This window comes from Eschrichtius robustus, chromosome 10 (assembly GCF_028021215.1).
Source record: "Eschrichtius robustus isolate mEscRob2 chromosome 10, mEscRob2.pri, whole genome shotgun sequence".
Taxonomy (NCBI): Eukaryota; Metazoa; Chordata; class Mammalia; order Artiodactyla; family Eschrichtiidae; genus Eschrichtius; species Eschrichtius robustus.
Window position 1 is genome coordinate 52,920,634 of NC_090833.1, and position 23,609 is coordinate 52,944,242.

A 23,609-nucleotide genomic window follows, 5' to 3' on the forward strand; every position below is an offset into this window, starting at 1 on the left:
GTGTCCCATCTTAATCACACTAAAAAAAATTAATTCTGAATATAGGTGCTGCTAGAAACACTGAAAAGAACAACATAGAATGGAAAGATGTGAAAGTCAGATTTCTCAGTAGAGTATATGAATAATGCTGCTGCTAATGGCACCACCTTCCACCTGCTGTACCCAAGAGTTTACATGTCCTTTTACGGGTATAACATGTCATACAGTCCTCTAAAACCCTTGCTTCCCAAAGTGTGGTCCACAGCCCTGGAGCACCAGCATTTCCCAGAAGTTGCTAGAAATGTAGAATCCCATGCTCTGCCCGCAGCCTACTGAATCAGACTATGCATTTTAACAAGACCCCGGGGTGTTTTTTACACTCTTGGAAGTTTGAGGAGCTCTACTCTAAATAGTCCTGTGAGGAAATAGAAAATATCATTGCCTATTTTTACAGATAACAAAATAAATCAAAGAAAACTAGGAATTAGAGATGTTTGATTAGTTAGTAGGTAACCAAATGTGGAGTCAAGGACCAGTGTTCTTTCCATTACATTACACCCCCTCTTGGAAGGAACTGTCTCATACCTCTTTTTGGGTCTGCCATCACCCAGCCCAGCATTTCATAGCAGCATTGCACAATAATTACAGCCTGATATTGTCCCCTGGTGGTAAGTAGGCGAATGCTAATCTCCTGCTTGATTATATATTCCTTATGTAGAACGGTCTTGGTGCCTCTCGTCTGAGAGGTCTAAGGTTAATGACATGAAAGAAGTTTCATATTTAGAAATTTCTCCAATTTTCTCCAGTTCCTTACCAAAGAAGAACATGTTCGCTGGATAACAATTTTTGAGGTTTCTATTGCAAATTTCCTTTCCTCAGCTGGCTTGCGTTTCATCTGATCATCTTGGAGGAAATGGGAAAGGCCGCTATTACATAGCAAACACTTCCTGGTGTACCCAGCTCAGTGCCCTGTATGTGTTATCTCAAGATTCTCAGAGAGACCCAAGGATTGACTATATTGCCCTATTTTACAGATGTGGAAGTTGAGACTCAAAGGTGACACATGTGGCAATCCTGGGAATCAAGCTAGAATCTGTCCTACATGCTGACCTCTTCCTAGAAATAAGTCTTGCCTGAATTAGCATGGAAGGCGACCTAAGGTAGGGGAAGGGACTCTCATTACCTTCAGTCTTTTGTCACTGTTAATGATATGGCAAGTACACATTTCCTAAAAGAGAAAAGTCGTTTCCAAATTCCTCCTGGTTTTAAGGGTGAAGTTAAGTAACTGGGGTGAAATCAAAACAGAGAGGAACCAACTAGAGGGATACAAGCTAAATACGCAGAACTTCCCCAAAAGGACTCAAAAATCAACACAGTAGTGTTGCTGGGTTATATACTTGAAAACATCCTTATCGACACCATACAAATTGGCTAAAATCCAGACATATGATCTAAGCAAGGCCCTCTACATGAGTCGTTTTAAATTCTTCATGCTTAACAGAGAAGCAGGGAAATGTCACCATACTCTTTAAGAGAAGAATGAACAGATTTCTCAAACCGGTAGGGCTGAGAAAGGCATCTCCCTGGTTCTCTAATACACACATTTCCCCAACTGCAGCCCTCTCCACTCTGTCCCAGCTCAGACACGTTGGATTGAAATATCCTCATCTATTACTCTCTGAGAATCTGCAGACAATCTGTGTGGGGATCTCTCTACTGGTCTTAAAGAATTCAATAGGATATTATTGTAACTCCTCGGATTTTAATATACACTACAGCTGTTTAGCTGGCTTGGCATTTAAGGATGCAAACTTTCCAATCTCTCCTAGAACCATGACACTACAAAAGGGACTACCGTAATTAGGAATAAAACTGTGCAGTCCTCATTAACCAGAAAAGCACTTTCTAAACCTAGGGAGGCCCTACTTTTATTCCAAGAAAAGTCAGGAAAATGGTGCTGCAAGAGCCTGATAAAGATTTGGGGTCAACTTGTGCTTGCTGGAATTGACTGGGTTTACATGAAATGACTTTAAGAAGCAAAGAACAACAAATGCTTCTAGCAGAAGCGATCTGAGTGGGGAAAAGCCTGAAGAATCATGTTAAGCTCAATTTTGTTTAAAGTTTCATTATGATTTAAGTCTTGATTGCCCAAATTCATTCAGCCTTACTGCATTGTGATGGAGCCTGCGCTTATTAGCCAAGGACATTATAGTAGCTGGTAGTAGGGCTGCTGCTCTCCTGGTTACGACATGTGACCAACAGAAGGCTTTCTGAATTGAGGCTGGGAGTGATATGTCCCTAGTGACTCAAAATAGCTAAGGCATGTGTATAAAACCAGGCATAGGTAGTCTCAGAGATGATTGCAGGCTTTACTTTAGTTCTTTAATCTCCGCATCCATTTCTGGCCTGCCAGAACTGTCTACGCTGGGGCCTCACTACAGCATTAGTCACAGGAAGAGCCAAGTGTGTTGTAAGCCTGTGCCTTTGGATACCTAAGGAGATTTGGTCACTCAAATCACCAAAGAACCGTGTTATAAGGGGTTCAACTGTGAGGCAGTCCCATGCACAGGAAGAAGACAAGAACATTCTGAAGGAATTTGATTTATTTATGTTTTTCTGCATAGATGCTTGCGACGTGTCTGCTTCCTGGAAAATCAACATCGATTGCAGATAGCAGCCTGTCTAGCTCTCATTCTCTCTTTTAGCTGAAATTCTTATCACCCATGTTTCAAAAGCTAATTAAGCTGTGGTGCAGTTATAACAAAAGGACCCTGGACAGGATCTGGGCTCAAGTTCCTGCTTTGTCACTAAGCAGCTCTGTGGCTCTAGGCAAATCAGCTCTCCAGTGGGATACCCTTGCTTTGTCTTGCAATAGTAATGGCTGTATTTATGAAACACTTTCTCTGAAGTAGGGGTTATGCCACGTACTTTTACTGGATGATCTCGTTTAAACTTCACAAAACCCCCAATGCGTAGGTTCTAGTGTTACCTCCATTTTGCAGGTAAGGAAACTGAAACATGGAAAGGCTAAATAGCTTGTCCAAAGTGACACAAGTTAAATGTGAAAGTAGCAGGATTTGATTGAGTTTCCTGAGCCTGTGCTCTTAACCTCTCAGCTACCTGCTTCTCTCGTGGCCTCACTACCCCAGGCCAGGGAGGTGTTCTTGCTCTAGAAATTCCTGACTGTATTTAGAGATGACTTGGCTCCACTCATATCGCTCATCTATGCTCCTGTGTGTTGTTTACTTTTTACAGTTTAAACATTTTTTGATTTTCTAATCAAAATCCCCTACCTAGTGAAACATCTGAATGAGTCAGTGAAAAGACCACTTCCTCTAGGATGATGAGTGATTTTCTGCCCTTTGTAAATTAGTCTCTTTATAAGTGAAGATAATAACGCCTCGCTTATAAGGTTATTGTGAGGCTCCAAGCAAAATGGCTAGAGGTGGAAAGCAGTGTATGAATAGAATTTGTTTACTAGTATATTTAAATACCAGCTCTTTTGGGGAAGACTTTCTTATACGATGTGTTCTCTGTAGCGTGGAACACTGTGCCCTCAAAGTTGGGAGATGCTAAAGTGGAGGTCTTGATCGTTACTTTGATTGTGGTTTTCAACTAAAAACCAAATTCTTTTTTTTTAATTAAAAAAATTTTTTTTTATTTTCAACTTCACTTTTTGTTAGGTTGCATGCTTACTTTTAAAACAGTTTTTAATGGAAGTATAGTTGATTTACAATGTTGTGTTAGTTTCAGGTATAAAGCAAAGTGATTCAGTGTTTTATATATATATATATATATATACACACTTTTTTCAGATTCTTTTCCATCATAAGTTATTATAAGATATTGAATGAAGTTCCCTGTGCTATGCAGTAGGACCTTGATGTTTATTTTATGTATCGTGGTTTGTACCTGCTAATCCCAAACTCCTAATTTATCCCTCCCCCACCCTTTCCCCTTTAGTAACCATAAGTTTGTTTACGTCTGTGAGTCTGATTCTGTTTTGTAAATAAATTCATTTGTATCATTTTTTTTAGATGCCACATATAAGTGATATTTGTCTTTCTCTATCTGACTTACTTAGTATGATAATCTCTTGGTCCCTCATGTTGCTGCAAATGGCATTATTTCATTCCTTAAAAAAAGAAATCTTAAATGCATTCTTATTTACCTTAGCACCATAAATTCATGTAATAGGAAGAACAGTTTAATGGTGATAGTGAAGCAAAGAGAACTAACACTTATTGAGTACCTAAATTTGTCCTAGGCGTTATCTCAGTGAATTCCTATCATTGCTCTATTGATAAAGATGTGAGAAAACTGAAATACAAAGATGTTAGGTGGCTTCCATAGGACACATGGCTTTTCACTGAGAGCAAGGATTGAAATAGAGGTTTATCGGTCTCCAGATACTAGGATTTTCACCATGTCATGCTGAAGATGAATTCTCTTTAAGCTTTTTGTGCTTAAAAATCTATCTTTGTACATACTGCTCATGTATCATTATATTAAAGTACCCATCTTAATAGTCAACATTTTCATAATAAATTTGTGGTGACAGACCATTATAGCATAAATCCAAGAATCATAAAAGTACACATTGGAAAAGACCTTAAAATCATAAAGTTCAACCACCAATCCATTGTTTTTCCAGCTTCTGCTTGAATACCTCCTACTATGTGGAACTCACTGTTTCCAGTAAGTATTGCCACTAGGCTATCCCCTCAGGCATCTCAAACTTAAGATGTTCACAACTTAATTCATAAAGTAGTTTCATAGTTTCGGTTACAGTTATTGGGGAGCTGGGCCTACCAGAGGAGAGTGAGCCCTAAGGGAGCATTATTCCGTCAATAATTAACTACAGATTACATTTTAAACATCCATTCAGTTTTTCACTACCAGGGCCAAAGAAAAATGTCAGTGAAAATTGTTACCCTATCTCCTTGGAATTTTCCAGGATCATCTTGTCAGAGTTTAGTGCTTCATTTGCATAGAAGACAATTGTATCAGTCAAGGTTTCCAGCGAGAAGCTAATGGTACATGCAGATGGAACCTGGAGCCTGTTAATGGAGGGACCCTTACAAAGGTATGGGCAGGGTTCAGGGGAATCAACAGAGTCTAGTGAAGCATCCCGGGGCAGCAATGGTAGAGGACCATTAGTACATGTAGACCTCAGAGCAGATCTCAGAACCCAGGAAAGTAGCCACAGAAGATGACACCTCCCATTGCCCCCTCACCCTTCACCCCCCCTCCCCACACACACACGCACCCAAAATAACTGTGGCCTGAGGTGGAGGCACGCAGCCAATCAGATGTTCAACAAGGGAATGGACACCCCGACCTCACTATCTCTCACCCCCAGAGTCCCTACTGATGGCTGAGTTCCCTCTGGTATCAGTTGGAAGACAGAAGACAAGCGAGCTTACTAATACAGTCCAGGAACAGCAGGTAAGTTTGTGATCCCTCTTCTTAAAGAACTTATAGTTTAGTTGGGTGACAATATCACATCAAAATGGGGGGTAAATTTTGAAAGCAAAATGTTTATTTATATGTTGGCTGTGTTGGGTCTTCGTTGCTGCGCGCGGGCTTTCTCTAGTTGCGGTGAGCGGGGGCTACTCTTCGTTGTGGTGCGCGGGCTTCTCATTGTCGTGGCTTCTCTTGTTGCGGAGCATGGGCTCTAGGCGCACAGGCTTCAGTAGTTGTGGCACGTGGGCTCAGTAGTTGTGGCTTGTGGGCTCTAGAGCACAGGCTCAGTAGTTGTGGCGCACGGGCTTAGTTGCTCCGCGGCATGTGGGATCATCCCGGGCCAGGGCTTGAACCTGTGTCCCTTGCATTGGCAGGCAGATTCTTAACCACTGTGCCACCAGGGAAGCCTCCAGTGGCATCTTTTCATTTGTTTCATGCCACAGCCCTTAAACTGGCAAGCATCCGTGAGACCGTATGGGAGAAGACGCTGGGGTTGTGTATGTGCCACGGGTCATGACTGTTGTGATTATCAATTGATCTGATCTCAGAAGCAGGCTCACATCCATCCCATTTCCCAATCTCATGACACTGTGTCATGAGGGTAGCTCTCACTAGCTCTCACATTGAGCAGTTGCAACAGTCTCCTAATCCATTTCCTTGTTTACACTCAAGAGTATCTTCCTTTCATTCTCCCTAAATCCATTCTCTAGCATCTCTGTAATGATCTTTGTAAACATGAATCTGGTTGTCACGTTGCGTTTCTTAAATGCTTCACAGTTTCCTGTGTCCACCTTGATGAGACTCATCAGCGAGTGCCTGGTGATCTGACTCCCGCAGACTTAAACACCCCCTTGCACCTACACCTTTCCATGGATTCTGCCATAGTGACCTCCTCTGGTACGCCACATACAGCTTCTGCTTCACGCTTTGGTGCCTCCACGCCTTAGTGCATGGTGTCGTTGGGCCTGAGCCAGTCTTCCCCTTTCCCTTCCTAACTCCACCCCTGTTCTGTAGGGCTAGCTCCACTTTTCTGTATCTGTCTCCAAACTGCAAGCGCCATCATCTAGTCCCTGGACAATTACAGTAGCTTCCTAACTAGTCTCCACTCCGCATCTATTCTCCCCGCCTCCAGTTCATTCTTGACTGCCAGGATGGAGGTAGCCATCCCCCATCCCCTCTCTGCCCCCTTCCTATCACACTTAGGATAAAGAACATAATCTTTATCAGGGCCTGTATAGGAGGCCCTCTCAGACCCTGCTTGTCTCTCCAGTCTCAACTCCCACTTAGGCAGCTTATTCCAACCACAGCAACCTTCTTTCATGCCCTGTTTCCTCCTGCCACTGCCATAGGTTTTGCACATGCTAGTCTCTCTCTGTCTCTCTCTTTTTTTGGCCACGCCGCGCTGCTTGCGGGATGTTAGTTCCCCGACCAGGGATTGAACCCAGGCCCTCAGCAGTGAAAGCACTGAGTCCTAACCTAACTCCCCATGCTAGTCTCTCTTGCTCCCCTTTCCTACTCATTCCACAGATCCCAGCTTAAGGATTACTTTCAGAAGGAGGCCTTCCCTCATCTCTGGTCTAGGTCAAGTTTGTATTCTGCACTTTCATAGAAGACTGTTCCTTTACTTTGTAGCACCTACCTCAGTCTGCAGGGGTTTATAATTTATATCTGCCTTTGCCCCAAGTGCAAGTTCCAGGAGGGATGGTTGGGCTCTGTTGTTGTCCATCATTGAACACCCAGCCTAGTACAGTAGCAGGCACAAAGGGGACACTCACAAACTTTGAATCAATCAGTCAGTCCTCCATGACTCTCTGGCTTCATGTGGAAAGCCCTACCACTGGTATCACTATCATCACCTGGTCCCCTAGCAGCCTGTGTATGTCTTAGAGCCCACACCTTCGTTCTGTATTATTTTACTTGACAGTCCCTTGAGGACCTCAAAGGCCAGAAAGTGAAGCCGTATCTTAATCAACCCTACATCTACTACACCTAACACATGGATAGTGAATGATACATTCATCAATACGTTTTTCTGAATTGAGATAAAATTCACATAACGTGGAAGGCACCATTTTAACCATTTTAAAGTATATAATTCAGTGGTATTTATTACATTCGCAATGCTGTGCAGTCGTCATCACTACCTAGTTTCAGAACATTTTCATCACCCCCAAAGGAAACCCCATATCCATTAAGCAGTCACTCCCCACTCTCCCCTGTCCCCAGCCCCTGGAAATCATGAATCTGCCTTCTGTCTCTATAGATTTTCCTATACTGGACAGTTCAAATAAATGGAATGACATAGTATGTGGCCTTTTGTGTTTGGCCTCTTTCACCTAGCGTATGTTTTCAAGGTTTATCCATGTGATAACATGTATCGGTACTTCATTTTTATGGCTGAGTAGTACCCCATTGTGTAGATATATCACGTTTTCTTTATCCATTCATCTGTTGATAGACATTTGGATTGCTTCTACCTTTTCACTATTGTGAATAGTGCTGCTACAAACTTTCATGTACAAGTTTCTATTTGAATACCTGCTTTCAATTCTTTCGGGTATATACTTAGGAATGTAATTGCTGGGTCATATAACTGTATGTTCAGCATATTGAAGAACTACCAAATGGTTTTCCACAGAGGTTGCACCATTCTTCATTCCTATCAGCAACGTATGAGGGTTCCAATTATTTTTCCACATCCTCATTTTCTGTTTTGTTTTTGATTATTGTGTTTTTATTATTACTTTCTGTTATTTAAATTTTTTAAATTACTATTATAGCCATCCTGGTCAGTGTGAAGTGGTATCTCAGTGTGACTTTGATTTGCATTTCCCTAATGGCTAATGATGTTGAACATCTTTTCACGTGCTTGTTGGTCACATATATCTTCCTTGGAGAAATGTCTATTCAAGGCCTTTGCCCGTTTTTTGATTGGGTTGTTTGTCTTTTTGTTGCTGGGTTGTAAGAGTTCTTTATGTATCCAGGATACTAGACCTTCAGATATATGATTTGATATATCAGATATATGATTTGCAGGTATTTTCTCCTATTCTTCAACTGTCTTTTTACTTTCTTGATAGTGCCTTTGAAGTACAAAGTTTTAAGTTTTGATGAGTTTCAGTTTGTCTATTTCTTGGTTTTGTTTCTTGTGCTTTTCATGTCATATCTAAGAAACCACTGCCAAATTCAAAGTCATAAAATAATCTAGCCCTGTGCTTTATTTCCCTACAGTTCTTTTGCATTCTAAAATTCTATAATTCCAAATATTATTGACCACCTTACCTACTGGATGCAAAGAACTGCTGGGATTTCAGGGGAAACTAGATATTACAGACCCAATTATTAGAATGGACTTTACTTAAAGGCATTATTTTAGTGTTCGGGTTGGGTCCCAAATCTAAGCTTCAGGAGTGCCAGGATGGGATTTATTTATAATTAGACTGCCAGATTTAAAATAAAAGTCTTTAAATATATATACCAAGGTAACTTAAAGGACCTCTAAATAAAATACTTAAAGCAAAATTTCAAGTGCATGAAGGCTATTAATATGCTTTTAGAAAAGCTGGGGGAAAAAATCTGACAAATGCCAAGCAGTGCCTGGATTAAAGAATGCAGCGTTATTTGTGTAGGGGGAAATGTTAACAAATGCTACAAACAGTTGTGAACTGAATACCGGGAAAGCCATCCCAGATAATAGGAAAAGGAAAAACTTAGCTTCTAGTTGAACCCAAAGAAATATAAGATGAAAACTTGCCCTATACACAGTAAATGCTCAGTAAAGAGTTTGTTGGATGTAAAATGAAGTTCCTAGAAGAACAAATGAATACCCTGCACAGAATAAGTGCTGAACAATGTGTTTGTTGAACACAAAATCAAACTCCAGGAAAAAAAAAAGTGAATTTGATGGGACCAATATAAATGTAACTTCATTAAGAAATGAAATTTCAACAGATTACTGATAAGGAAGAAGTAAGTAACTACATTTCAGAGAGTAGCATTTCTGAAAAGAAACAAAAGGAAAGGAAAGGAAGAGGGAGGGAAGGAAGGAAGGAAACTTACAAGCCTATAGACACAGAATAGGGGCCAAAAGTATTCAATGGAAAACAATTATTCACATCACAGAGATATAGCCATTTACTACAGGTGGAAGAAAACCCAGTAATCATGTGCTAATAGTCTAGGATTAAGCTTATTGAAATATGTCAACTTAGAGTAAACATACCGTTTCCTCTCCTTTCTTGTCCTCTCCTTTCCTCTTCTCTCCACAGCTTTCCTATCTCCCTTTTGTATACTAAAGAATCTTTTAGCAATAGTAAGAAAGGAGACAAAGATTGTAAGCAAGGATACGGATGTGGGAGTAGTATTGTTCATAACCAATAGAGCTAACGGTTGTTCATACACACTCCAGTTTTCTATTTGTTTAATTAATGCAGAGAGGTCAAATAGAAACCCTTAAAAATGTTCTATATTATGATTGCTGTGGTGGTTTCAATACTGTAGAGGTTTGTCAAAACTCATTGAATTTTACACTTAAGTGTACATTACATCTTAATAAAGCTGACAAGAAGGAAACGGAAATGTCAGCCATAAGTACGTTAATTGTAGTTCACGGAGAAATGGGCTACGGACTTCAAGCTGGAGAGAGGGATCTACCAAGCTTGGAGGTCCTGCAAGATAGCTTTCACTGTGAAAAACGTGGAGAGAAAGAGAGACCTATTAACAAGGATGCTGCAGAGTTTAAGTAGATTCTGCAGTCTCTGGTCTCATCCTGGAAACAAAGTCCTATATTTTAGAGCAAAAATGAGATTAATAGCAACAACCGGAATTCAAGGGATTTTGAAAATTATGAACATGGGATCAAGGTGGTGTATGACAGAAATTATTCTTAGCTTTTTGTTTAATAACATACATGCTTTTAATGAAGATAGGAGGACTACTATCAAAAAATTAAAACCCCAGAAACTAACAAGTGCTAGTAAGGATGCGGAGAAGTCGCAATCCTTGTGCACTGCTAGTGGGAAGGTAAAATGGTGTACAAAGAAAAGCATACTGTTACGGAAAACAGTATTGTGGTTCCTAAAAAAAATTAAAATTAGAATCACCATATGATCCAGCAATTCCACTGCTATTCCAGAAGAGTTGAAATCAGGAACTGGAACAGATATTTGCACACCAATTTTCATAGAATTATTTGGAAGCCCAAAAGCAGAAGCAACCCAAGTGTCCATCAATGGATGAACAAATAAACAAAATGTGGTATGTACATACAATGGAATATCATTCAGCTTTGAAAAGGAAGGAAATGCTGTTAAATGCTTCAACATGGATGAATCTTGCGGACATTATGCTAAGTGAAATCAGCCATTCATCAAAGACAAATATCGTATGATTCCACCTAATAAGAGTAGTCCCATTCAAAGCGACCAAAAGTAGAAGGGCGGTTGCCAGAGCCAGGGCAGGGAAAGAGGAGAAAGGGTAGGAAAAAGATTGGGAGAGACTTCCATTTTCTCAAAATAGGGAGAATTCAAGCAGCCATTCGCATGGGATTGTAGCCTCAGTGTTTCACAGTCTCCTGTGTTCCTCCAACAGCAAAAGGAGGCTCTTCATAAACTGAAAATCCCCTAACGGTTGAAGATGACTTTAGGTGTGGCGTTCAGGAAAGAAGTAACAAAATAATAGCAACAGGAGGAAAGGAACAACGGAGAAAATAACTGAAAAGGGAATAAAATTTGCAAAAGTAAAATTAGAGACCATTTCCTGAGTGGGAGAAGAAAATGAAGAATTCAGAATTTGCAAAAGAGAGGGGTGACAGGGATTTCCCTGGTGGTCCAGTGGTAAGGACTCTGTGCTTACACTGCAAGGGACATGGGATCGATCCCTGGTCAGGGAACTAAGATCCCGCATGGCACAGCCAAAAAAAAAAAAAAAAAATTGAGGAGTGACAGAACAGCTGAGCAAGAAAGGAAGACATTCTAGAGAAAAATGCTGGGACCTGGGGGTTCCAGCTGAGGAACTGAGTAGTTGGCTAGTCAATTTTTGGTTTAAAGATGGAAAAGCACCCTGTTTTCTATAGGTAGCAAATATTTATTGCCTGAGTAGTAGTTCTGATGAAACATCCTGAAAATTACAATATTTGTAAGCAGATATTTTATAAGTAGAAGTCATGGGAGTGCTGATAGAAATAAAAAAGCAGAAAGTCTTACCGTTCAGAGTCATATATTTTGGGATTCTTTTTAATAAAAAATTCTTATTTCTTTTGTGTCAGGAAGAACACCAGGGAATAAAATTATTTTGAAAAGAGGCTAGGTGAAGTACAATTCATATCCCCCCCAAAAATAGGCAATAAGTAATTGTATCTGAATAAACTTTCATACCTAGTTGTTTGAGTAGTTACTTAAGCCTTTCTTAAAATGATTATTATTCAGGGGAAATTATTCAGTTGGGATTATCCTTACTTTTTATAACACTTTTTTTTCCTGGTATGTGGCTTTTAGCCAGTCCTCTGATTCTTAGAATGCTCCAAAAAAAAAAGATGAATTAAGGAAAAGGAAAGAAATTCAAATAAGTCAATGGGGCTGCTTGGCAGTAGTGAACATAAAACATGTGATTAGGAAGAGGATGAAATGATCTAAAATCATGGCAACTGCTTTTTTCAATAGTACTTGCTATTTCTATCCTCCATTTCCATGGAAGAAGGCAAACTAAAATGGTATGATAAAAATAGCTAATATTCATCAAACTAAGCATATGATATACCAGGGCCAGTTTTAAGTGCTTTTATGTGTTAACTCATAATCTTCACAACAACCCTGTAAGGAAGGTACCCTGAAAGAGTCCATTGTTAAATTTTCAGGAATCTTGTGAGCCTATTAGCAGCTTGAAATCATCCACTGTGGGAATATTTATACCTTGGAAATCGACATATATTACAAATCAGGGCTTTTGAGGGGAGAGTGAGTTTTTAAATATTTTCTAGAGTACTACTGCTATTGTCCTTCTTTCACAGCTGGGAAAACTGGGCCCAAAAAAATGTTAGGTAAATTTTCCATGGTCATGCAAATAGTAGTTGCGCCACTTGGGAGCCCAAATTTTAACCATTGTACCAAACTGCTTATGATATGACTAAAATGCATTGGTTGGATTTACAAAGCCTAGGGCTCTAATTTGGAATCTTCTATGATCCACTGTTTAAGCCGTCTTGAGTCTCAAGACATTTTCTAATAGAGATGTTACAATCTAAGAATGTTTCACATTTATCTCGGCTGTATCATAAATGAAACAGATTATGTGCAAATGCAAAATAGTCCTTGATTATCCCCTCCCTTCTTCCCTTCCTCCCTCCCTCCCTCCCTTCCTCCCCCCCTCCTTTCTTCCTTCCAAAGTTTATGTCTTTGCAATTGGAGTAGAATGTTTGTAAATCTCTTAGGACTTTTGGCAGCATTTAAGGAGGACCACAGTGAATTTTCTCACTAATGCTCCTGTACTGCTTTCCTCATTATCTTAGAAAGCAGAACAGCTGTGCTGACAGTGGGTCTCATCATCATCATTAATAAATATTTATTGAATATGCCCTTTGTGCTGAGCTCTGAGGACACAAAGAGGTAGAAGATACGGTCCTAGAGCTTGTCCAACAGGTGGCTCAAGTAACAAGTAGAAATTGTTAAAAAGAGAGAAGAGAGTAACCACAGTGGGTGGGTCAGCTGGAAAACCCTTTTGGGGGGAGGAAATAGCACCTGGGCTAAAGGAAGCGTCAAAGGGAACATGGGTATTATAGGCAGTAAGAATGGTTTGAAGGAAGGCACTGGGAAGATTACATTTGCGTGTGGAATAATAAGTGGTACCATTTGGCCTAAGGAAAGGTTCTGTAACAGATGATGAGGCTGGAAAGGATGGATTAATCCTTAAACATGGATTCCCTGTTTAAGGAAGGGCCTTTGAGCTTGACTAAGGAGGCTGGACTTCATTTTTTGAACAATGAGGAATCACCCAAGGTTCTTAAGCATACAAAAGATGGGTAAAGTAGTGCCACGAATAAGATTAAAGTTAGCCAGGTGCGTAGAATCAACTGGTGGAGAAAATTACTGGAAACAGAGATAACAGTAAAACAATAAACTATTGCGAAAGCTTTTTCAATAAGAAAAATCCTATGGAATAATTCGAATTGTAAGCAAGATACTACTAGAATTACAGACTGTGATTACAAGGGTACAAAAACATATACAATAGGAAAGACTAGGAAGAATGGCAACTTAATTCTAAGAGGTTGGGTCCAGCTGGTGGAATTATGGGTGGTTTTTTTTTCTTTAATCAAATTTTTGCTAATGTGATCATAGTTTGTCATTACAAAAGCTGCACTAAATTAAAAAAATTGAAAGAAAAAGAGGTGCTTGAAGAGGATAGTAATTTTAGATGAAATGATGACTTATGCTTTAGACTTAGTAAGAGAAAGGGAAACCACTCCGATGGCTTTGGGGCAGCTGGAGATACGGGATAGAAGTTTTGGGGAGCGGTCAACACTTGACACTGTTTTGTGAGCCATAGATGCTTCTGGCTACATCTCTAGCAACAGCTGTCTCTTCACCAGGGCCCTAACTGAGAGCCATGATGGTTTCAGATTTTATAAGAACACCCTGGTCTCTGGGCTCTGTTAATTCTGCCTCATCCCTTGTCTCCCCCAGTTTAGGGGTAATAGTGACTTCTTACCGTTGCTACTCTCAATTCATTATTTGACTTCTCAGCTCTTCCATTACCTGTGTGCCAATTTCCTGAATTAAATTCCTCGGTTTTCCTAGTTGGACCCTGACTGATACAATTCACTATGTACCTAAGTATGTGTATATTGGGTCATGATATATAATACATTTCATACTGAGAGTAGTTGTTAAAACAGTTGGAAAGCCACAGTCTAGAAAAATAAATTTGACAGCATGCCCGGTAGTGCCGGGTTTATTTCTACAGTTGGGTTTTGATGGCTATTACTGATCTGAAGAACATGAACTAGGAGACTTTTTTTTTCTTTTAAAAAGGGAAACAATGTAGTATAGTAGAAGGTATCCTGACTGGGAGTGAGGAGACCAAGATACTAATCTTTGTGGGTGGCCATGAGCAGGCCATTCAATCATGTGTTCTAGTATATTATGCTTACTTTGTGCATGGAACCAGAGGTTCTGAGATTGGTATGTATTTTTTAAACCAGGGACTACTGTAAGAAGTTATAGTGTTAGCATTAGAAGTCAGACATTGGTATATAGTTTGTGACAGCTCATGTGACCAGTGATATTAGCGTTTGTAGGCTGTTTGAAAGATTAGTCATTATTTATATATATATATTTTTAATTTTATTTATTTATGGCTGTGTTGGGTCTTCGTTTCTGTGCGAGGGCTTTCTCTAGTTGCGGCAAGTGGGGGCCACTCTTCATCGCGGTGCGCGGGCCTCTCACCATCGCGGCCTCTCTTGTTGCGGAGCACAGGCTCCAGACGCGCAGGCTCAGTAATTGTGGCTCACGGGCCTAGCTGCTCTGCGGCATGTGGGATCCTCCCAGACCAGGGCTCGAACCCGTGTCCCCTGCATTGGCAGGCAGATTGTCAACCACTGCGCCACCAGGGAAGCCCCAAGATTAGTCATTATTTATCGAATGATTAACATTAATGAATTGTTGATTAATTAATATTTAATTAATATTAAATAATGGTTAATTATTAATGATTATCTAGATCATTAAATTATGTTCGCACTATTTATTTTCCTCAGTTGATGAGTAATTATTATGTTAGTATTAGAAATAATAGCTCAGCCTTCTGGTCTCAAGTTCTTAGGAAAATAATCAGCATTGATAGGGGCTATGGACCTGCAGAATATCAGGTAATGGTGGTTACAGTCATTATTGTCAGTAAATAAATCACAGCATAAAATGAGGTGTCACTTAAAGGCAAAAGCCCCTGATAGATATATTTTTTAAGTAGTTCGACAAAATATGGGAAAAGTGTGAAGTGTCAGCTTCTTTAACAGTCAGACATATCCCCAAACCCTAAGTCCTAAGTATTAAACAGACAAAAAATGTTGTATGTTATGATGTTTTTTTATCAGCAAATCGCTTATTTTCTCCCATATTTAAGGAAAGTCTATTACCAAAAGGCCACTAATAGTCTTCAAAATATTAAAATTCCAGCAGACATCACAATGTCTCTGATAAGATAAGCAAATGAATATGCACGACCCCAGACCAAATGTGAGTGTTCCCTTTATGTCCAACCCTCATTGAAGTCACTGACTGTTCATCTGAGTTTATCTGAAGGGAAGATAAAAGCTTCCTGCCCAGCATTAAACCTTGTCCCATGCAAAATCCAGATGCTTACAACCCTTTCACTAAACTTTTTATACTTGTTTTATATATTCATCACTTTCTGGCTGGTAATATCATTGAAAACTCAAATAAAGCCGTATTGTTGTGGGATCTATTTTATCCCTACCTGTGGAGAGATCAACTTTTTTTTCCCCCTCAAAGCAGATTATTTATCTCAAATTCTTTAAAGAGTCATCTAAGGTAATTTTAGTGGTTATTTCTGTTTTTATATGTTCCTGGCTTATTTTCTACTCCTGTCTTGAATTTATATAGAACTTCAAATATAGGAAAGTGACTGAAATAAGAAAACAGAAGATTGTGCTTTTGTGTACTGAATTTGAAGTAAGAATCTGGTGGGTGACGTAATGCAGGTCAAGCTGGAAAACGGTTGCACACAAATAAAAGGCAGTGAATGGTAACTGAAAAGATAAGGCCTGTAGCAGCTGAAGGTGGTCTAAAAGTAAAAGGCTGCAATAAAATCTAATAAAACAGCATGTGAGATGGATATTCTGCTACCGTGGCATTTGGTTGAGGGGCTTGGAGATGAGATACAGTGTCACATTGGTACAGAAGCACATTATCACTCAGAGAAACACAGTACGCATCAAAGGCAAGTAAGGGCAAAGGCCTGCCAAACAAAAGTTAAAATATTTGAACAATTTATGACAATATCAAATTTTTAGACCATGATTTCATGTTCTGATTCCTAATGTACAACTGCCCAGAGATGTGTCAAAGCCTCAAAGACATGCTGATGACAACATTTATAAAATCCTTTCTTGTCGAGTCAACGATATATAATGGAGTATTATTGAGAAAATCCTTCAGAATGAAATTATCCTGCCTTTGGGCAGTTAGGATGCATTTGAATTATGTAGAGAAATATTGAGTTCTACCAAGTTTTTTTAAGGACAGACATGTTTGGACATACGAAATGAACACACTTAGTTTTATAAAAGTTATGAGAAAGATTAATTTCTTACCAGAAAAGTATTCTAGGTCATTGATGCTGCTGACGCCTCTATATCAGTAATTCTTATCCCCTTTGAGAAAGATCCCTTTGAGAATCTGATGAAATGTATGGACTTTCTCCGTAGAAAGTGCACATTAGCATGAGCACGAAATTTTGAACACAGTTTTCAAGGGATTCTCAAATGCTCTGAAGATCATTTATATTCCACCCTCCCCCTGCCCCATAATGGGTTAGAACTTTGCATTTATGACAAATTATTGGGCAGTTTTTACATGAGCAATGTAGATCAGTCTAAGTCTGGAGTTTTATCAAGTTGGGTTAAAAATTCTGACTTCATCATTTAGTCATCTCCAAGTTGTCTGATCACATTCTTCTTGCAGTTAAAAAAGGGGGAAAAAACCAACAGATAGAGCATGAGTTATGTATATTTATTCATAATACACATGGTCAGTATTAATATATCAAGTGCACTAAAAAACACACAAAATAGAAGCTATAACAGAATGAGAGTGAAATGATAGAAAAAATTTAAATATCTTGCTAATCATGATTCTGTCATAGAGTCACTAGCTAATATCTCAAGGCAAAATACATGCTTAGGTCAGAATTCATCATTACTGATGGTTAACATATATCTAAATTTCAAGTAGTCTTGTATAACTGTGAATGTTTTGACCTATTTCTTGTCAGATCTACCTAGACCGTCACCGCTTTCACTTCTCAGTGTGGCTGGCAAAGAACTCTTAGAGGTTAAAGTGGCAGATTTGATCCTTGCATTATCGGATTTATCTCAGTCTTCAATTTCTTTGAAGGAATCTTTTAAAGCCACTTGTTCTTCAAATATGAGCGTTGACTGGTTAAAACCAAATAACATAATCTGTGGAAACTGTAAACTTCAGGCAATATCAAGGCCTTGAAAGCGAAAGAACCAGAGGGGGGCGCCACCGTCGCCCTCTGCCTGTGGCCCTTCTCTTCTGTTAAGTATCCTCAGATAAAATATTTGGTATGTGACCAGTTTACTTGGGACCATGTAAAGGTGCTAGGGTAAATGAGTATAATAAACATTTACAAAGCTCTTTTTTTCTTTTTTGGTCATTACATTTTTTTAATCATTAAAGGAAAAAGATCATTAAAAGAAATCATTAAAGGAAAAAGAAATAAAATTTCTAACGTTCTTCCCAAATCACAATGAATCGCCTTGCTCACTCCACTTGGGAGAGGCCTGCCTTAGGCAAATTACTTACTGCCTCTCAGTTTCTTCATCTGTAAAATAGGGATAATACCACATATCTCATAGGTTTAAATGGATTAAATGGCATATGTAAAAGTATCTCCATCAGCAGATACTAGCGTATGATTTAAGGAGAAATAAAAGGGAGCTGCTATTATGATTATTACTACTCTATTTCACAATTGCCACGTACTCATGTTATTCCTAGCCTAATTTAAAAACCAAACACAACTTCCTCTCAATGCTCTTTATATGATAGCAAGAGCTGTAGCTTCTCCTCACCTTCCACCTACCCCCTCCCCCCCAAAACAAAACAAAACAAAACAAACACCAAAAATGTATCAGCCTTTTCAGCTTAGAAAAATAACATAAAGATTCTGAACACTTAGTAATCTTGTTCAGTAGCATAATTAACCAATAGCTAAAAACTTAGCTAATTACCTGCAAAATTCTAGATGTTAGATCATTTTAATATATATCTCTCATTCTTTCATGCAACAACAAAAAAATTTTTTAAACAACATACCACGTGCTAGGCATCCAGCTAATTGCTGAGGTTTCAAAGATGAACTGAACTTGCTCTACACCCTCCAGGCACTAACCATCTAGTGGAGGATACCAAACAAATAATTGCATCAAAGTAACAAGTGCTACTATGGTACACACGGGTTGCTAAAGGAGCAGAGGAGGACTAGTGGTTTCCTTTGCCTGGGGAGGGCAGAGAGGGCAAGGAAGACCACTGGAAGGTACTTGGGCTATAAGCTGAGTTTTGGAGGATGTGGGTTGGGAACTTGCATTTCATTGAGAGGGAAGTAATGTATCCAATATGGCCCTTTAGGAGCCAGCAGGTAAACCAGTTTCCTGAGCTCAAGCATTTCGGGCAGATCGATAAGGCTGGCAGAGAGCTGTCGATGCACAGCCTTGGCTGATATGCTAAGAGGTCTGAAATTTATTATAGAATGGATTGGGAATAGACAGAAGCTTTTAACCTAGAGAATGATATGATTCCAAAGAGAAGTGAGGTGGTGTTTTGGAGGACTGGCTGTGGAGAAACTAAATTTATTGACTGATGATTAGAAAAAAGGAGAGAGAGGAGTGTTTATTTCAGTAATAAATCGACTTGCTAATTCTAAACTCTTCACTAAATTAAATGTCGGTTGATTCACTTTGTCAAAGTTTAGTTCCCATTACCGTAGATCAAGTCCTCATTCCTTAAATGGTCTTACTTGCTCCTGTTTGAAGCTAGGCCACATTTCAGCCAGCATGGACAGTTTGCCGAGTGAAACTAGAAGTCTCCTGGCTTTGTGCATGGAATCTGTGGGGGGGGGGGGATGTTGTAGCTAGATGTCAATTTTCAAACCCCAAATCTACTCTATACAAGACGTCAACCACGGCCGACTTACATAACAAGTGAACGCGGCCATACAGACATGAAAAAATGACTTCTCTCCCTTAATGCCAAACTAGAAAGAGAAAAGCAAGTTCAGAGAACACATTATGACTCATCAAAGTCCAAAAGGAAAAGCTTCATGTGAACCTAGCATCCTGTGCAGCTTCCTGGAGTCCTTCTAGCCTCCAACCCTATTTGCTTTTGTGTGATTTTCTGCAAAACAAAAGAATCCTATCATTTATTTTCCTCCTTAATAGCTATTGTTAAATTTTGCTTTCCTTCGGAGATGAAACTCACACTATATGTTCTACAATCTTCTTTTTGTACTGAGTGAATGGCGCTGCCTTTTCATTTCTCCTGAACGTAGGCTTTATTTTATAAAATTCGTACTTGCTGTGGTGCAAGCTACAAACAAGACGATTCTTCAGAGGAAAGACCTGAAGGGAGAAGGTGGTGCTTTCTTAGACCAATGTGAAGGGAAAGGGAGATGTAATATCTATATTTAATCTCTGCTCCCAGGGAAGGATTTTATTTTTCCATACCCACAGTTGTGCATATAATGCATGGATACCAATCCCTCCAAGTACTGCATCAAAATTTTATATGAACTGAAGAATATACACATGTAACAAAGGGAGTGTTTTCTTCTTTACTTTCCATCTGACAAAATGCCAGAAGGAGTGGCTAGTTTCTTCCTCTACTGTCTCACTAAGATGATTGTTCTCTTTTTGAAATTTGGCATGGCAGATGAAGGTGGAATCTTAAAGGGATAAAGGGCACTTATTCACAAGGGAATAAAGATGAAGTCATCAGTTTCTGAAAATTGGCATGTGAGGTTGGCATGCCAGGGAAACAGATTAACCTCCCCCTCGCCCAAATTAAAACCTTATATTACCTAAGGTATTAAATAAGCATCGCCATTAGTTAAAGCCCTTTTATAGACAACTAGGTTATCTGGCTATATTATTAGTTGTAATTTATTAGGCAGTTGGAAGTTACACTTTTTGCTACATTACTAATTTTGTTTAAGATTTCTCACCTAATTAATAGTTATACTGGCATATCCTCAGGCAGAAAAACAAGTTATTACAATAGATTCTTCAGGGCATACTATATTCTACTTCTTTTAGATGTGTTATCATTTGTTGTCTTGAGGTTCACTTTGGGATAGACAGAAAATTATGAAACTCAGGTTAACAAGCAAGTAGCAAAGCCTTAGAAAACTGCAGGGTGCATGATCCTTGACACTCCCAGCCACCTGAAAATGGTGCCCTTGCAGACTCTTCTTCCACCAGCAATGGACCAGCAACATAAACAATTCTTGCCACTTAATGACCACATGCAGCACGTTGCAGCAGTGTTCTTTCCACAGCTTCTTGTCTTCAATGTATCCAGTGCATAGTTTTTTAAGCATCCTAGAACTGTATTTCAGACCCAGTTGCTCAAATAGAGGCAATTTTGCAACAGTAAAATGGTGTTAAAATAGGATTTTACTCTAGGGGGGCAAACTCCTCAACCAAATAGCCACAGTGCGCTTTGCATGACTAATTTAAGCCATTACATTACAAAATAAGGAATAAATCATACTTTTCACTAACACTACCATATAGGAACAGTTTTAATTTTAAGAGTCAAGCACCTACATTCATCTGAGGCTAAAATAATAGGCCCCTGATTTAAAATCTCCTAACATTCTTTCACACTTCGTAAAACTAAAAATAAAATTGTCTCAGCAAACACTGACCTATTCGTCCAGCCAAAGTACTGTATTTCAAGAAAAATGGGAACAAGAGGTCTCAAAACCGCCAAGTGCCAGCAGTTGGCTGTCTGTAGCCTTAACTGGTCTTAAATGTGGGGTGGAGGCGAAGAGACTTCGGACAGGAGAGAAAAAGAGATTTATTACCCTTCTTAAATCAAAAGCAGATTCCATGCTTCAACTGCCCCCTGACCCTCCCTCCCCGCCCCCACGAGGTTGTTTCCCCCTATTTTTTGTATATATTTTACACGAAGATGACAGGTGAGGTAAGGTTAAAGTGCTGTGTCTGATCCACAAGGGGTTAGAGCGGGTTTATTTATTTATAAGGCGTTCAGCCTCCCAGCTGTTTTTCCCTCGTTGGCATTTGGAAGCTTGCAGTCCTTTAGAAAAGAGACAGATTTGGCAGGAATGTTCTTTGTGCCCGCCTCCCTTTTTACGGGGGGAGAAAGGGAGATTTATAATTACAGCCTTGGGGGGTGGGGCGGGGTAGGGGAGAAAAAGTTTCGGGCAGCACGTCGATGCCTGTTTTTTCTCATGCTCAACGCTGTGCCACAAACAGCTTTGGTGCCACTCGGAGCCCTCCCCTCGTCCCCTCCCTTTGCCTCTGCAGGCTCGCTCTGGCAGGCGGAGGCGCAGTTAAATTCCAGCACCTTCTTCACATAACCCCAAACTACTACGCGCTATTACTACGGCTGCCCTCTCTTTCGCTTTGCCTCCTCCGCTTCCCAGCCTCCCGAGAGGAGCCCGGCGGCGGCCCTGGAAGACCGCCGGGAAGGGATAACGGCCGCCCAACTCCATCAGGTCTCCGGGCTTTCTGCGTCCTGCGCAGTTTCTCCGTTCCACGCACAAACACGGCCAGAGAGCCGGCGCCTTGCAGACACACACGGATCCACGCATACAGTAGAGCTGTCTCGATCCACATTCTTGCACACCGCCCCCTCCTCCCCTCCGAGCTTCGGGAGTCGCTGAGCGGGGCGAGTGACATGCGCGTCCCGCCAACCCGCGCCCAGGCGGGCAGGGAAGAGCGGCGCACGGGGCCAACTGCGGCGCTTCTTCCGGCGCCCGTGGAGGCGGTGAGGGTGGGACGCGGGGCGGAGCCGGAGTTTAGGAAGAGGAGGGGATGGCTGTCATCAATGAAGTCATATTCATAATCTAGTCCTCTCTCCCTCTGTTTCTGTACTCCGGGTGACTCACAGAGGGAAGAGATTCAGCCAGCACACTCCTCGCGAACAAGGTAAATATAACTTACAACTCCTTTCTCCTCTTTCCCCTCCCTCCGGCCTTCGGGCCGCAGCCGCGGCACAAACCCCTCCGGCACCGCGCCGCCTTCGCCGGGGATTATTCATTATTATCCTAATTATTATTTATTGTGCATGCACGGAGACCAAAACAAACAGGCGGGCCAATCGCTACAACAAAAAAAGCCCGCCTCCTCCCTGCCGGCCTCAGGTGGAATGATCTAACAGCAGCTCCCGCGAGGCGGTGGGAGAAACCGGAAAGTTTCAACAGAACCTTGCTGTTCTAATAATAACAGTAATAATGACTACTTCAAGGAGGCAAGGGGAGGAACATCCCAACAAACCACAGCCTTGACCCTAGGTAGGCAGTCAGCGATGCGCTGCCAACTCCAGGTTGCAACACACACACACTCGGCAAGGTTGCAACCCCCCCATTCCTATAAAAGCTAGGGTGGTGGGGGGTTGGCAGGAGGACCGGGAAGGAGGATGGAAACGCGACAGTTCTTCCAGAGCAGTCTTCCCCGGAAGAGTTGGAAGGCGAGCGGGAGAGGAGGGCGAGGAGCCCGGGCTGGCGGCGGGGCGCCAACGAACGCGGCTGCCACCCGCTTCCCGGGGACTTGTTTAAAGGGCTCCGGCTGCGGAGACGCAAGCGGATCGCGGCGGGAGAAGCCGAAGCTGGCGCTCCGAAGCGGCGGCAGCCAACGCCGCGGGGCCGGTGCGTGCGGCGTCGGAGGTGTCACCTCCACTTCGCGCGTTCCCTCGGGCGGGGATGGGGGCGCTGACCGGTAGGCAGGCCTTTAGGCAAAGGGGCTGCCGGGCGGGGGGCTGCTGCGCCCGGGGCACTGCGGACGTCCCTGCCCCTGGTACCTGGCGGCCGCGCGGGCTCGGGTGTTGAAGTTCGGGGTGTCCGGCCCGGGCCGCACTGCTGGGAGGGAGGGAGGAGGTCCCGAAGAAGGAGGTCGGAGGTGCTTGCCGGGCTCAGTTACCCTGCCCTCCCCCTTCCCGGGTTTGTTTTCTTTTGCTTTGCGTCTTCCCCTAGCTCGAGCTGCGGAAACCGCGGGCGTGGGTCGCCCGCGATCATCCGGGTGCTAGGGGAGCCACCGTGGCTGCGGGCCGGGGAGGCCATGATCCGGATAATCCTCTCTGCCTGACTGTCACAAACAGGACCCGCGCGCACCCGGGCAGTGGCCGTGGCGTTCGCCGGAGAAGGGGAAGGGCTGCGGGGGGGAGGGA

At 41.4% G+C, this 23,609-nt stretch overlaps 1 protein-coding gene across 6 annotated transcripts in view; it reads left to right on the top strand.

Moving 5' to 3' along the window:
- Positions 1-5,409: 5,409 nt before the first annotated feature.
- SMARCA2 (SWI/SNF related BAF chromatin remodeling complex subunit ATPase 2) overlaps positions 5,410-23,609 on the top strand; it is a 191,667-nt gene continuing 173,467 nt past the window's right edge. For 3 of the 6 annotated variants that reach the window (XM_068553912.1, XM_068553919.1, XM_068553920.1), the window contains exon 1: positions 22,225-22,372. The gene's annotated coding sequence lies outside the window, so the exon portion shown is untranslated. Of the gene's footprint in view, positions 5,428-22,224; positions 22,373-22,904; positions 23,092-23,609 lie in introns of those variants that run through there. The other 3 variants (XM_068553918.1, XM_068553921.1, XM_068553915.1) reach the window with 3 other exon arrangements.